At 43.6% G+C, this 13,793-nt stretch overlaps 1 protein-coding gene across 1 annotated transcript in view; it reads left to right on the forward strand.

Annotated features, from left to right (window-relative positions):
* Positions 1–13,793, forward strand: part of PSMG1 (proteasome assembly chaperone 1) — a 335,075-nt gene that overhangs the window by 54,920 nt on the left and 266,362 nt on the right. The gene's annotated exons all lie outside the window — the stretch shown is intronic.

The raw sequence follows: 13,793 nt of genomic DNA on the forward strand, positions 1-13,793 counted from the left end.
GTGTAACCATAGGCAAGTCATTTCAGTTCTCTGTGTGCCTCCGTTCCCCATCTGTAAATTAAGGATTATGTATTTTCCTGCTTCTGCAAAGCTCTCTGAAATCTATAGATTTCAAAGTGCCCTACAAGGATTATTTCATAGTGCATGAGACTTCGGCTACTGTTCTGGAGATGTGTAACTTCATGCACATGAGTATTCTCACTGAATGCAATGGGACCACTTCTGTGTACAGATACTTGTGTGTGAGTACATTCAGGATCAGGGGCTCAGTTTGTTTGGATTTCTGATACTTTAGGGAGAAATGTGTCCAACAGACCTAATTGTTTTTTAGTTGAAATGTAATATAAGAAACAGAAAAATTGCACAGTAAGAAACTTTTAAATAAAAACCCTGGACTGCTGCATTATTTTAGAAATGTGTAACATAAGCCCCAGAATCATTTTGGTTGATATGTTGTTGTTTCAGAACTGCCACCTCACTCTCTCAAAATTCAGCATATGCATTTGAAAGAGAAATAATATTTTGCGTTTTTATATATAAAAATAGTGCTTTTTGGCCTCGCATCTCAAAGCCCCTACAGATGTTAATTAAATACTCTTTCAAACCCTGTGTGAAGCACTTAAGTGTTGCTATCAGACCTGATTCTCATTTACCCTAAAATCCCCTCTCCCATGCCTTCCACTGCACTGGCAATGTTAGCGTGTGTAAAAACTCCCCTCTTCCCTCATGAAGACAAGGCTCAAGTGCGAATCAGGTCTGAATTTTCAAAAGTACTGATTTGGGGCTAATGCCCCACTTGAGGCACTTTTAGGAGGCATCTGATTTTCAGAGGTTGAGTGCTCAGCACTTTCCAACAAATCCAAACCCCTTTAAGGTGTCTCAAACACTAAGCCTCCCAAAATCACTTCTGAAAATTCAGGCCATTAATGTTCACAGGTGGGTAAACTTTGTGTTGCCAAATACATTGGGGATAATGATTTTTATTTATAAAATGTCTCTAACCCACCAGCCAGCAGTTCTTGAAGTGCCATAACATAATCAATGTATACGTGCTTAGGAAAAGACGTATGTAAAGGAGGTTGGCTGATCATTTGTCTTATGCAATCTGTATTGAAAAGGGAGAGTTAAGTTACTGATCTGGTGCCTTTTGAAATAGTTTTCATAAAGAAGAGTGAAAAAATAACACCAGCAATAGACAGGCAACTGGAAACAATCAGCAGGTTTGCAGCCAAGATAGGCAGAAGGAGTGAAATATACCCTTCAACCTTCCCCATGACTGGGCTAGTTGGGCCATGAGGTATTCTAAACTTTTGCTGAGAAAGGATAAGATTTTCCCAATGTTCTTTAGAATTCTGGACTGTATTCTTTATTGTTGTTTGAGTGCCCTTATTTACATGGAGGGAGCTTTTAAATACAGTGTGGCAAATTCAAGACTATTTTTCTGAAAATAACTCTCCACTTGGAAGGAGAATGAACAGTGTTAATCTCAGATCCTTGCCTGCATTTCCTATAAAGTTTTTACTTCTCCATTCCTAGGAAACACTGCACTTATTCTTAAGAAATAATTCATATTCAACATGTTACTCATGGTATAAAACTACAGTGCAAAACTAATCTTTAGAAGAAAAAGTGGTCCTAAAAAAAAACTAGCCAACTCTGCAGTACCATAGAATCATAGAATATCAGGGTTGGAAGGGACCCCAGAAGGTCATCTAGTCCAACCCCCTGCTCGAAGCAGGACCAATTCCCAGTTAAATCATCCCAGCCAGGGCTTTGTCAAGCCTGACCTTAAAAACCTCTAAGGAAGGAGATTCTACCACCTCCCTAGGTAACGCATTCCAGTGTTTCACCACCCTCTTAGTGAAAAAGTTTTTCCTAATATCCAATCTAAACCTCCCCCACTGCAACTTGAGACCATTACTCCTCGTTCTGTCATCTGCTACCATTGAGAACAGTCTAGAGCCATCCTCTTTGGAACCCCCTTTCAGGTAGTTGAAAGCAGCTATCAAATCCCCCCTCATTCTTCTCTTCTGCAGGCTAAACAATCCCAGCTCCCTCAGCCTCTCCTCATAACTCATGTGTTCCAGTCCCCTAATCATTTTTGTTGCCCTTCGCTGGATTCTCTCCAATTTATCCACATCCTTCTTGAAGTGTGGGGCCCAAAACTGGACACAGTACTCCAGATGAGGCCTCACCAATGTCGAATAGAACGACACATGAGGAACGATCACGTCCCTCGATCTGCTCGCTATGCCCCTACTTATACATCCCAAAATGCCATTGGCCTTCTTGGCAACAAGGGCACACTGCTGACTCATATCCAGCTTCTCGTCCACTGTCACCCCTAGGTCCTTTTCCGCAGAACTGCTGCCTAGCCATTCGGTCCCTAGTCTGTAGCTGTGCATTGGGTTCTTCCGTCCTAAGTACCTAGTGTATATGGACTTGAATGCTAGGCAGAATGTTGAAAGAATTTTAAGGGTTTTTTTTTTTTCCTCCCTGAAATATATTTAAGAAAACTCTTGGCTAAATCTTTTACAGATGGTAGACAGCTTAACTGCTGTGGTAAACTTGCCTGACGTTTTTGGAAAACCTTGGGTGCAAGAATAACCCATAGAACCCAGCAAAAATGGTTTCAACTCCTACAAAGAGACACACATGTTTTAGAGTCCTGGCTTGTCTGCAAAAGTTTCACCCAGGGGGTGTGTTTGGGCTTTTCCCCCTCTTCTTTTTTCACTTAAGACCTTTTAACCAGCATGAAAATATTACATGTATTATTTGGACAGCAAATCAGAGACCCTAAATGCAGTAAATGAGGGTACAGTATTCCTCTGTAATGGAATGGCTTCCTGGAAAGCTTTATCCTGTACACAGCTGGATAGCCTTTTAAAAAAAAAAAAATTAAAAAATCACATGTTAATAGAAACAGCTATTCAGGTGTGTTGTTACTCTGTACTCCTTTGTTCAGTTACCGGATAAACATCAAAACAAAGGCACATAGTATTCCATTCTCAGTTTATTGTTGAATGGCTGAATCCTTTGTATGTCATCAATACACAAGTCACATATTGCTTTGTTATGCAACATCATGGTATTTCTAAACTGATGTGTCTGTCCAGGGCTAAATAATGAACAAGCTCTTTACTGGTCGTCTGGGTATGAGCAGAGAGAAGGGTGGGGGGAATCTCCAAGACAGCACAACATTTAGGCTATATTTCTTTCTCCACATATGCCTTTTCTCATCAAGCACTTGCTGAAAATAGTTCCCTAAATTCCTGTACATAATTGCATTATAGCCCCCTCTATGGGGAGTAACGACTGGCACAATAAAACAATTCTTATTTTATAGAATGCTGCTACTGTGCATATTGCATGCTAGTGCTCACATACATACAGAAAATTGCTTAGGGTTTCGTTGTTAGGATGATCTAAAATGTGCTTTTCAGTATTTTTTCGAATCGTGCTTAATTAACCTCGCGCCTGATAATACAGTTATTGCTTTGTGGTAGTAGTTTAGACAAATATTTTGTATTTATATGCAGCCTTTCATCAGTCTTACAGCACTGGGGGAAAAAAAAGTAGTAATCATATTTTTTAAAAAAGCTTATTCCTCTGAAATGATCCAACAAATTGCAGTAACATACTACATTAAGTAAATCATTGAGTTCTTTTTATTTGCTTTCTGGCTTTCGTGGTCATATTTTTAAGCTTTTTTCCTGTAAGCATGAGGGATAGAAATTGGTGTGTCAAGTGATCTCATGACACCAGGAGCTGGGGCCTTAAGAAAAACCCCAAAATATCATGGAACTTGTGATTAAAATGTCAAGAATCTGCAACACTGACTATATAAGGCAAGTTTCATTTTCAGTGTGGGGGAGACAAGTACTGAGGCAAGATCTGGTGTGGCGCTTACCGCTAAGGGTATGACTACATTGCATCTGGTAGCACATTTCCCAGTTTGAGTAGACAGATGTGCCCCAGCTCTGCTTGACCCAGCAAGCTAAAAATAGCAGTGTAGCTACGGTAGCACAGGTGGTGGCTTGAGCTAGCTACTAAAGTATGTTACAAAAATATCCAGGTGAATTTGTACTCCGGCGGCTGGCCTGAGCTGCTACCCCTGGCTACCCTGATGTTTTTAACATGCTAGCTCGAGCAGAGCTAGCCCATCTGCCTGCTCGAGAAGGGAAGCACCTCCCTGCTGCAGTGTAGACCTATTAAGTGAGCCAGGGAAGGAGCTGTGGCTATTAACGATCTTTCTGGGTGAAGGGAGGGTTTGTTTGAGACCAGAGAAGAGCGCATGGATGACAAGGAGTCTGTGGGACTATGCTGAAGTAGATAGGGAGAGGGTCTGAAAAGGAACAAGAAAGTTAGGAGCCACCAGAGCACCTAGTACGTCTGGATCCACTGACACAGATGAGGCAGTGGTGCCAGCGTCCCCTACCCCTCTGGATGATGACAGCCAGTACCAAGTCTGCTAAGAGGGATGGCTGACACCCTCCAGATCCTGCTGGAGGAGGTTCAAGATCCTACACAAGCTCCTGGATGTTCTCCAGTCAGCTGCTCCCTATTAATGAGGCTGTTTTGGAAGCTGCTCAGGACATATGTTGCACACCCACTATCTGTGACCTTTACCCTCCCCCCAAGAAGGCTGGAAAGAAAGATTTCATTATCCCTAAGAAGGCAAAATATTTATTCTCACCCGAACCCAAAATGTCTGGTACAAGTGGTCATGGAACAGAACAGACTACGCCAACTGAGATCTAATCCCTCAAACAAGGATGTCATGAGATTGAATCTCTGGCAGAAAGAATTTCCTCAGCTCTATTTTGTATTGCAGTCTAACAGGCATTTGCTCTCAAAGTATGACGTTATTAACTAGAGCAAGCTGTTGGAGATCACCAATAAATTACCACAGGAATGTAGGTCCAAATTCCAGGCTGTCCTTGACAAAGGGAAATGAATAGTCAGGTCATCGCTTCAGGCATCACTTGATGCTGTGGACATGGCATTTCACTCTATAGTGACCTCGATGGTCATGAGATGGGCTTCCTGGTTGCAGTCAATGAGGTTTCCCAAGGAAGTTTGGGTGACGATAGAGGATCTCGCCATCAAGGGTAACCACCATTTCAGTTAAAAGACCAAGTCAGTTCTCTCACTCATGCCACCCTCTTATCCTTGGAAATATGCATCCTGGTGTCTCATCTCACAGAAAATACCTATGTTGTGGTGTCTCAGAGTATTGGTCAGCCCCACAGCCATTCTACCATCAGAGACCCTATGAACCCTACAAAAAGTGCTAGAGGGTACAATGTGACAGATACCCTGTCCCACCATCATCCCCCTCTCTAGACCCAATGCCTAACAAGAAGGCATTTTGATGGGATGTTCAAGAGCTGTCAACCAGTCCCAGTACAACCAGTCTCCCTTCAGTGGCTGCCTGGTCTTTTTCCTTCCAATGCAGCAAGGTCTAACTTCAGACTGAGTCTTGCACATCATTGGCTACATGACAAAGTTCCTGTCTATTTCTTCCCCCAAGCCCTTCCATGTCCCTTTTATTCCCCAGGGACCCCTCTCACAAAAGGATTCTCGAACAGGAAGTAGACTCCCTGATTTGGCTTGGGGGGTTAAGAGCAGGTACCTCCTCAACACAGGGAGAAGGCCTTTTACTCCAAATATTTCCTAATCCCCACAAAAAGACAGGGACTGGAGACCCATCCTGGATCTCAGGTAGTTGAATGTTGTCTTCTGCCACTCAAGATTCAGGATGATTACTGTAGCCTCTATAATAACATAAGAACAGTCATATTGGGTCAGACCAGTATCCTGTCTTCCGACAGTGGCCAATGTCAGGTGCCCCAGAGGGAATGAACAGAACAGCCAATCATCAAGTGATCAATCCCATCACCCATTCCCTGCTTCTGGCAAACAGAGGCTAGGGGCACCATCCCTGTCCATCCTGGCTAATAGACATTGGTCTCCAGGAATGTATCTAGTTCTTTTTTTTTGAACCCTGTTATAGTGTCGGCCTTCAACGTCATCTGACAAGGAGTTCCACAGGTTGTCTGTGCATTGTGTGGAAAAATACTTTCTTTTGTTTGTTTTAAATCTGCTGCCTATTAATTTCATTTGGTGACCCCTAGTTCTAATTCCCTCCCTGAATGTCGATGACTGGCTTGCAGCTCTTGATTTAAAGGATGTTTATTTTCATACAGATATCCACCTGGTGCATAGGACATCTCTGCATTTTATGGTGGGTTGATTTAGAGCACTTCCAGTATAGAGTGCTCCCCTCTAGTCTTTCCATAGTGCCAAGGCCTTTTACAGAGGGGTCATTGTTATAGTCACAACACGCCTGTGCCATCAGAACTACTGTTTACCTTTTCTGGTCAATTGCTCCCTACACTTCTTGATACATTCACCATGCTGCTCAACCTTTGCCGCTCCTTAAGTCTTCAAGTAAACCCAGGAAAGTCCACTTTACCCCCCTCCCCCCTTCCTCCCAGTGACTATACAGTTTACAGGAGCAGTCCTGGACTCAAGGGTGGCCAGGGCCTGGTTGCCACAGCACAGATTCCTAGCGATGAAAGAACTCAGCATCCACCTTAGACTCAGCCTCAAATGACATTCTGGTCCTGTGTGGTGGTCCTAGGCCACATGGTATTGTGCATGTATGTGACACCCCACCCCCCCCTTCACCAGACTTAACCTGAGCAGCCTCCAGGCCTGGCTGAGGAAGGCCTTCATCCTAAACATGGACTCTTTGGACAAGAGAGTCTCACTTCCGCCTAATATCTGGGCATCTCTCCCCGATGGGAGAAGAGAGACAATGTTTGTGTGGGGTTCCCTTTGTACCCATCACGCCCACAAGAACCCTTGTCACAGATCCCTTCTAAGCTGGGGAGCACACTGAATAAACACGTAACTCAGGTTTCCTGGACTCCACAGCAGTCTATGCTCCACGTCTATCTCCTTGAGTTTCGAGCCATACACAGAACATGCGAACAATTCTTGCCTTTCAACTGATCCCTCCTGTCCAGGTCAGGTCACATAACATGTCCACTGTTTAAACAAATAGAGGGGAGCAAGGTCTGCACCTCTCTGCAAGGAGATGATAAAACTTTGCAATTGGTGCATCCAACATCAGATCACCCTCTTTGCAGTGCACATACTGGGGCTAATTTAACTCTCAAGCAAACAGCCTCAGCAAGCATTTTTACAAAGGCTGTGAATGGGAGCGCCATTTGTCAGTGATCCAGAAGATATTTATCAGTGGGGATTCCTATCTTGGGACCTCCTCTGTCACTTATGCAAACAGCAAGCACCTGGCTCACTGCTCTTGGGACACACACGGATGCTGCTCCAGAGTGGGTGGCTTCCTAGTGAAATGGTCAGACTTTTTGATGTATGGCTTCCCTCCTAACGCGCTTCCTCAAAGATCAAGATGGGTTAGGTGACAATATCAATGGTTCCTTGATGGCCAACACCGTTCTGGTTCCCGCTGGCTCTACAGATGGCCGCCCATCCATGCATTCGCTACCAGACATCTCCAAACCTACTGTCACAGAACAGGCATAATCAAACATCCCAACCTGGCACCTTCAATCTGAGAGCCTGGATTTTTGGATGAGCATTAGACTTAGTGAAATCCTGCTTGAAGGCGGTCCAAGCCATCCTTAATTGTAGGAAGCCCTCTACAAGGAGAGGTTATGCTGCCAGATAGAAGCACTTTTCCCTGTGATGTCATGAGCATCCAGAAGGGTCTAGAATTCCCTTTATCCTGGACTATCTCCTCTTGTTGAAATTTTCAAGCCTCTCAGTTAATTGTGAGTGTGTTTAGCAGCTAATACATTCCATTGCCTGATGGACAACTGGCTCAATTTTCGTCCACGCCACAGCAGTAAAATTCTTTAAAAGTCATAGTGAGAACCTTCCCATGTATGTCAAGGCTGGTGCCAGCCTGGGATCTCAACCTGGTGCTCTCTGCCTTACTGAAACCACCACTTAAGCCCTTGGCCTCCTGCTCCCTATTGCACTTAGCCATGAGGAAGGATATCTACACTGATAGTACCTTGGCTGTAAGGCAAACTTGGGCCGTAGGGCAGATCCATCTTTCACAGAGAAAAAGTATCCCTGAGACTGCATCCCAAGTTCATTCCCAAGGTGTTCTCTGATATTGGTTTTTTTATTTAAATCAGACAGTCTTCTTATCTGCATTTTACCCGACGGCTCACAAGACTAAGGAAGACGTGAAGTTCCACTCCCTAGATGTGCATAGCGCTCTGGTTTTCTAGCCAGGTAGGACACAGGCCTTTAGAAGGTTGCTGTGTCTCTTCCATCCCCTGATGGAACATGGAGATGAAGGCTTCACCTCCATAGCAGGGAGGCAGTATCCTCCAGAGACTTTCAAAATGGATTTCTAGTTGCATCCTACACTGTTTTATAAAGGGTTGGAGCTCATCCTTCTGGGCTCATTTGACAAGCACACAGGTGGCCCCAATGGCATTCCTGCAAGGGGTCCTACTCTGAGATATGTATAGTAGCAACCTGGAGTTCCATCCACACATGTACCAGGCACTATTTGTTGATTCAAACCTCTGTGCAGGATGCTTCTTTCAGGTCAGCAATCCTCCAAACTGTAGTACAGAGCTCTTCCCCACCCACCTCCTTATAATACCCGCAAGAAGAACATCATAACAATGGCCCTATTGGGTCAGACCAAAGGTCCATCTAGCCCAGTATCCTGTCTTCCCACAGTGGCCAGTGCCAGGTGCCTCAGAGGGAATGAACAGAACAGGCAATCATCAAGTGATCCATCCCCTGATGCCCATTCCCAGCTTCTGGCAAACAGAGGCTAGGGACACCATCCCTGTCCATCCTGGCTAATAGCCATTGATGGACCTATCCTCCATGAATTTATCTACTTCTTTTTTGTACCCTGTTAGTCTTGACCTTCACAACATCCTCTGGCAAAGAGTTCCACAGGCTGACTGTGCATTGTGCGAAGAAATACTTCCTTTGGTTTGTTTTTAAAGCTGCTGCCTATTAAACCCATTGCCCATAGGGACCAGCACTTAAAGGTAAGTAACCTTCCTTCCTTCATAGTCCAAGGAAGTTCTTTGAGGTGTGTGGTCCTGTGGATGTTATGTGACTCATTCTCCTTCCACACTGCTTGGACCCTCACGTGATTTGTGGTAGAGTAGGAACTGGAAAGGTGGTTGGTCTGTGTTGCTACTGATGCCCTTGGTTTGCAGCACAAGGAGGTGTAAGGGCACAGGTGCAGACCAATGCACACTACTATAGAAGAATTTCTGGTCCTAGGCACATGGAGCACGTACAGAGTGCATACCCGTAGAGACCCCACATCTCCAAGAACTCCAGTTACTATAAGGGTAATATTCCTTTTTGGGTGGAGGACTGCATAGCTTAGAGTACCAGGGACAGCTGCCATAGAGGGAGGGCCCCCCTACAGTGCCACCTACAGAGGTGGTTTTGGAAATCCTTGTGAAACTTGGGTGAAGAATCTTGTGATCCCTGCGCTGAGGGGCAAAGCAATATTGATCTGTTTGCCCTGAAGAGGGTCAACAGTGACTCCTGGAGCCATGCACTGCAGGGTGAAGGCTATAGCCTGGGTAGTGCCAAGAATGAATTGTAGGGTGGGGGTTCTTCCCTCCCCACCCCCATTTACCCCAGGAGGTGAGTACTTTTTTTGGCTTGTCCAGAGGGCTAAATTGCAAATCATGCTACCGGCTTTCAAAGGGAAACTGAGGTAATGGATGCATTCTGATGCTGGGGCAGGTAAGATGCTTCTCCAGGACTATTTGGCACCATATCTGTGAAATGCTGGTCTTGAAAGATGAAACCACCTTGCCTTTGGTTTTATGGACTGATTTCTGAAGTGGTTTGTCTTTACAAATGGCTAAAGTGTAACTGTACAACCTTTCATAAAATTTCTTATTGTTTTTAGTGAGGTAATTCTGAAAGGGGTAAATCCAGCACTTAGTGACAGAGCTCCCCCTTCTTTTCCCGCACCCCCTAGGAGTGAAACCAGCATAGTTCTGTTAAATCAGTGATGGGAGGGGTATGCACAGGGGTGCTGGAGGTATGGCAGCACCCCGTGGTTTCATGTAACAATAGGAGCCGAATGCACGGCTTCAACCATATAGAAGGTATACAGTTTTATGCAATGGCTTTCAACACCCCTGCTATAAAAATTGTTCCAGCATCCCTGGGTATACAGGGGTTGAGTGCCACCTCTGCAGAGATGAATGGAAGCAAACTATGGAAAGGGCAGGGGTTCCAGTGCTTCATGCACTCTCCAGTGCTCTCTCTCAAGGTAACATTGTTTTGGGGCAGCTTCCTTCTCCCACTTCCTTCCAAGTTCCTCACAGGGAAGTGCAATTCACAGCTCTCTACTCATGCTGGGTGATGGGTCTTCGGATTCCATCCGAAGTGTTCTAGGCACTCTGTATAAAGATGAGAAGACAAAATTCCTGCCCTGAGGGGATCTCAAGCTGTGTAGGCACTGGATGTGTGATGAGAGGCAAAGTGATTGAGAAGAAAAGTGTAGCGTGAATGAGACTACCCACTTCAGTAAAGGACTTTTGTGTAAGTGGTTGCAGGATCAGGGCCTTGATCCTGACAAATTTTAAACTTCACACCATTGTCTGTGTTACTCACAGAATCAAACCATATGTATCTTAAAAAGTGCAGAGCTGTATTTTTAACCATTGTCCTTGTTGCTGATACATTGATGTTCATTATACTCAAATAACCAATGTCAGTCAGGTTTATTGCTGTAAGTCAATAATACAGAACTTTTTTCCTGTACTATATGATGCCAGTCTCTGGGAAGCCATCTCATGCAGTGATGTTACACTTGCCTTACACCAAAAATGCGCTCCTGAAGTTTCACGTTTCATGTGGTGGTATTTACATGTCTATTTACATGTCACTAAAATTGAACACATCAGTTTTGTCCCAATTTCCTAATTCATTGTTCTCTTCCTTCCTTGTCTTTGTTTTGGATACTAGTATTCCAGGTACTGGTCCATTAAGGTACCTCCCCTAGCTTGTACTAAGACGTAGAAGGAATAGATCTTAATTTTATTATTATTTTTTTTTTACAAGTTTCCTATTTGCTTATGCCAAATGCTTGCTTCAGCTAATGTAAGGTGTTATGGGATACTTAACATAAGAGAGCAATATTATAGTAAAGGGATAGCCCAATTTAGCCTGTATAACTGCCATACTATTTGTGCTTAATGCATACTAATGTACATATGATGTACATAATACATATTATTATGCTAGCCAGAATATATTGGTCAACCTCCTTTATGGCAAGCTTATTTTTATTCAGACCTTTGAATCATGTATGTTTTTGTTTCTTTAATTCTTAACACTCACTTTTGGCTAGTTCTTACTGCCAGTTACACCTTTCACTGGTGTAACTGCAAGCAGAATTTGACCCTTGGTTTCCAATTCGTTTTTTTTTTTCTTCCTGGCTTGCCTCTCTCGGCTTGCCTTGTGTAACCTTCATTTTGACTCCCAAACCATTGATTTATATAGTTTAGTCATGGATCCCATTCACCTGTTCGTGTTATCCAATTACAGACTATGGAAAACTGCAGTCAGCAAGCTTTCTCTAGACACCATGTATCAAGAGCAGGGTACATTTTTCTCTTGTGCATGTCTAGGAAAATGAGTCTAATACAATAACCACCTTTTTAATTTCCAAGGCTTTTAGAAGCCAGACAACTGTCAAGGCATCTTTAGATTCTCTTTGTGAGTGTATCTGTAACGATCAATTAGCTGCTGCCTCTGAGTTGAGTGATGTCCCAGCAATGCTCCCATGTGTGAAACAAACATTTCTATTTGTACCTGTCGCTTGCTGCAGTTAGTCTTGCTATCCCTGTGGGCAAAAGTAGCCTGTTGATGAGTATGGCTAGTGCACAATGAAAATAACTTCTCCATCTCAGCCACTTAATCATCTGGACCGGATTCCGCTCCTATTGAAGTGAACGGGGAAACGTCCAGTGATTTGAACAGAAGTAGGCTAAGGCTTTTGCTTCAGAGACTAAAGGACTGGCGAACAAATTTCTTGACTGGATCTACATCTCCTGCTAATTCCCTTCCCTTGTCCCAATCCCCAGCATACCTGAAAACTAGCTCATGAGCCTCTGATTGCTTAAGCATTTAATTTTTATTTCCATCACAATCCCTGCTGAAAGCAGGGAAGTCAGTGCTATTCAGGATTACTCTAATTCTTCTGAATAATAGTGTTAGCAGCTAGTACTAGCCTATCCAAAGGGGGCAGGGAGACAGGGTGTGGACCCTTCGCCACTGTAGCAGTACTGGCATAGGTGGGGTTGGAGGGTGCAGGTTACACCCATGAAAGGGTGCAGAGCTGCTTCTCCAGCATTCCCTCTACCAGAAAATGCTATAAAGAGCAACTGCTGAATCCGCTGGAATTCCTCATGAGTTCCCACAGCGGCATGCGCCATCCTTATGCCTCCCACAATGCGAGCTAGCTCTGAAATGCCGGGTGAAATCCTGGCACCATTTTAAAGTTAATGGGGATGGGATTTCACCCACCATCTCTACAGTAATATAAATCTTTCCAATTATGGTCTGTCTCTTCTTTATAGGTAATAAGTAAAAAGAGGGTAAACATTTCTTTTCCATCTGCAGAACAATATTAGGATGGTACATGGGAGAAAATGCATTTACCCATCACTATAAAGCAAAGGAAGGCATGAAACAGTCTGCCACTGTTCACTAGTCCCTCCCTGGTGCATCGTTCTTTTAGCAAGTTTCTTACTGTAAATGTAATGATTATCAAACCCTGTGAATTATACCATCCACAGCAGAACGTCTGGCAGAATATTCTCCTGGAGGGAATGAGAATTCTTTGGTCCCAAATTTACAAAATAACAGAATTGTAATGAATGTGTTCGATCATTTGGACACTTTTTTATCCGTGCACAAAGAAACAGCATGTATTTCTGAGTAGATGAACCGGATTCACCATGCATTTCTAAGTTTGAGTTTATGGGCTTGCTCAGTGCAATTCATTTTATCGATGCTGATTTAATAGAATCACAGTAAAAATCTGAGCTACAAACATGTAGATGTCTCTCTTAAACAGAATCAGGCTGAAAAACAAAAAGAAATGTGAAAAAACTACCTAGATCTTAGAATGTTACATGAAGTTAGAGGAGGCAGCTTCTCTGCCTCTCTTCCTCCGGTAACATGGGAGAAAATTGATCTAAGTGCTTGTTGAGTGTTGGTTGATAAGGTCAAAGGTTAAACAAGACTTCATGGAGCTCTGGGATCATGCTCCTTCCTGCAGAGAAAGGGGGAAAGCCTAGAGTGCTTAGCCCAGATTTCCTCTTGTGATAACCTCTGATCCTTCACTTTTTTCTTATGGGCTAACTGACATACAATAGTGTCTTTTTTACTTCAGTGGTTCAGTTCACACGCAGCACAAGCAAGCGGTGCATTCAGGTAATGGAAACATGAGCTCCACTGATATGCTTATGCAATATTTACAGACAACAACTTTCCTCTCACTTGTTTTCAAATATTTGGCTCTAGAATTGAGAGAGATGAGGTAACTCAGATATCTCAATTATGGGGCTGTAGTAGCTCTGGGAAATGACCAGTATTATTTGATGGAGGCTGGAGCAGGCAGATTTGATTTTGGATTAGCAGATGATTGAATCGTATAAAAAGACTAACTTGGCTGCCGTTATATTTTATGTGAATTTCCCGCACCTGAAAGGTGCCAGCTTGAC

This window comes from Lepidochelys kempii, chromosome 1 (assembly GCF_965140265.1).
Source record: "Lepidochelys kempii isolate rLepKem1 chromosome 1, rLepKem1.hap2, whole genome shotgun sequence".
Lineage (NCBI taxonomy): Eukaryota > Metazoa > Chordata > Testudines > Cheloniidae > Lepidochelys > Lepidochelys kempii.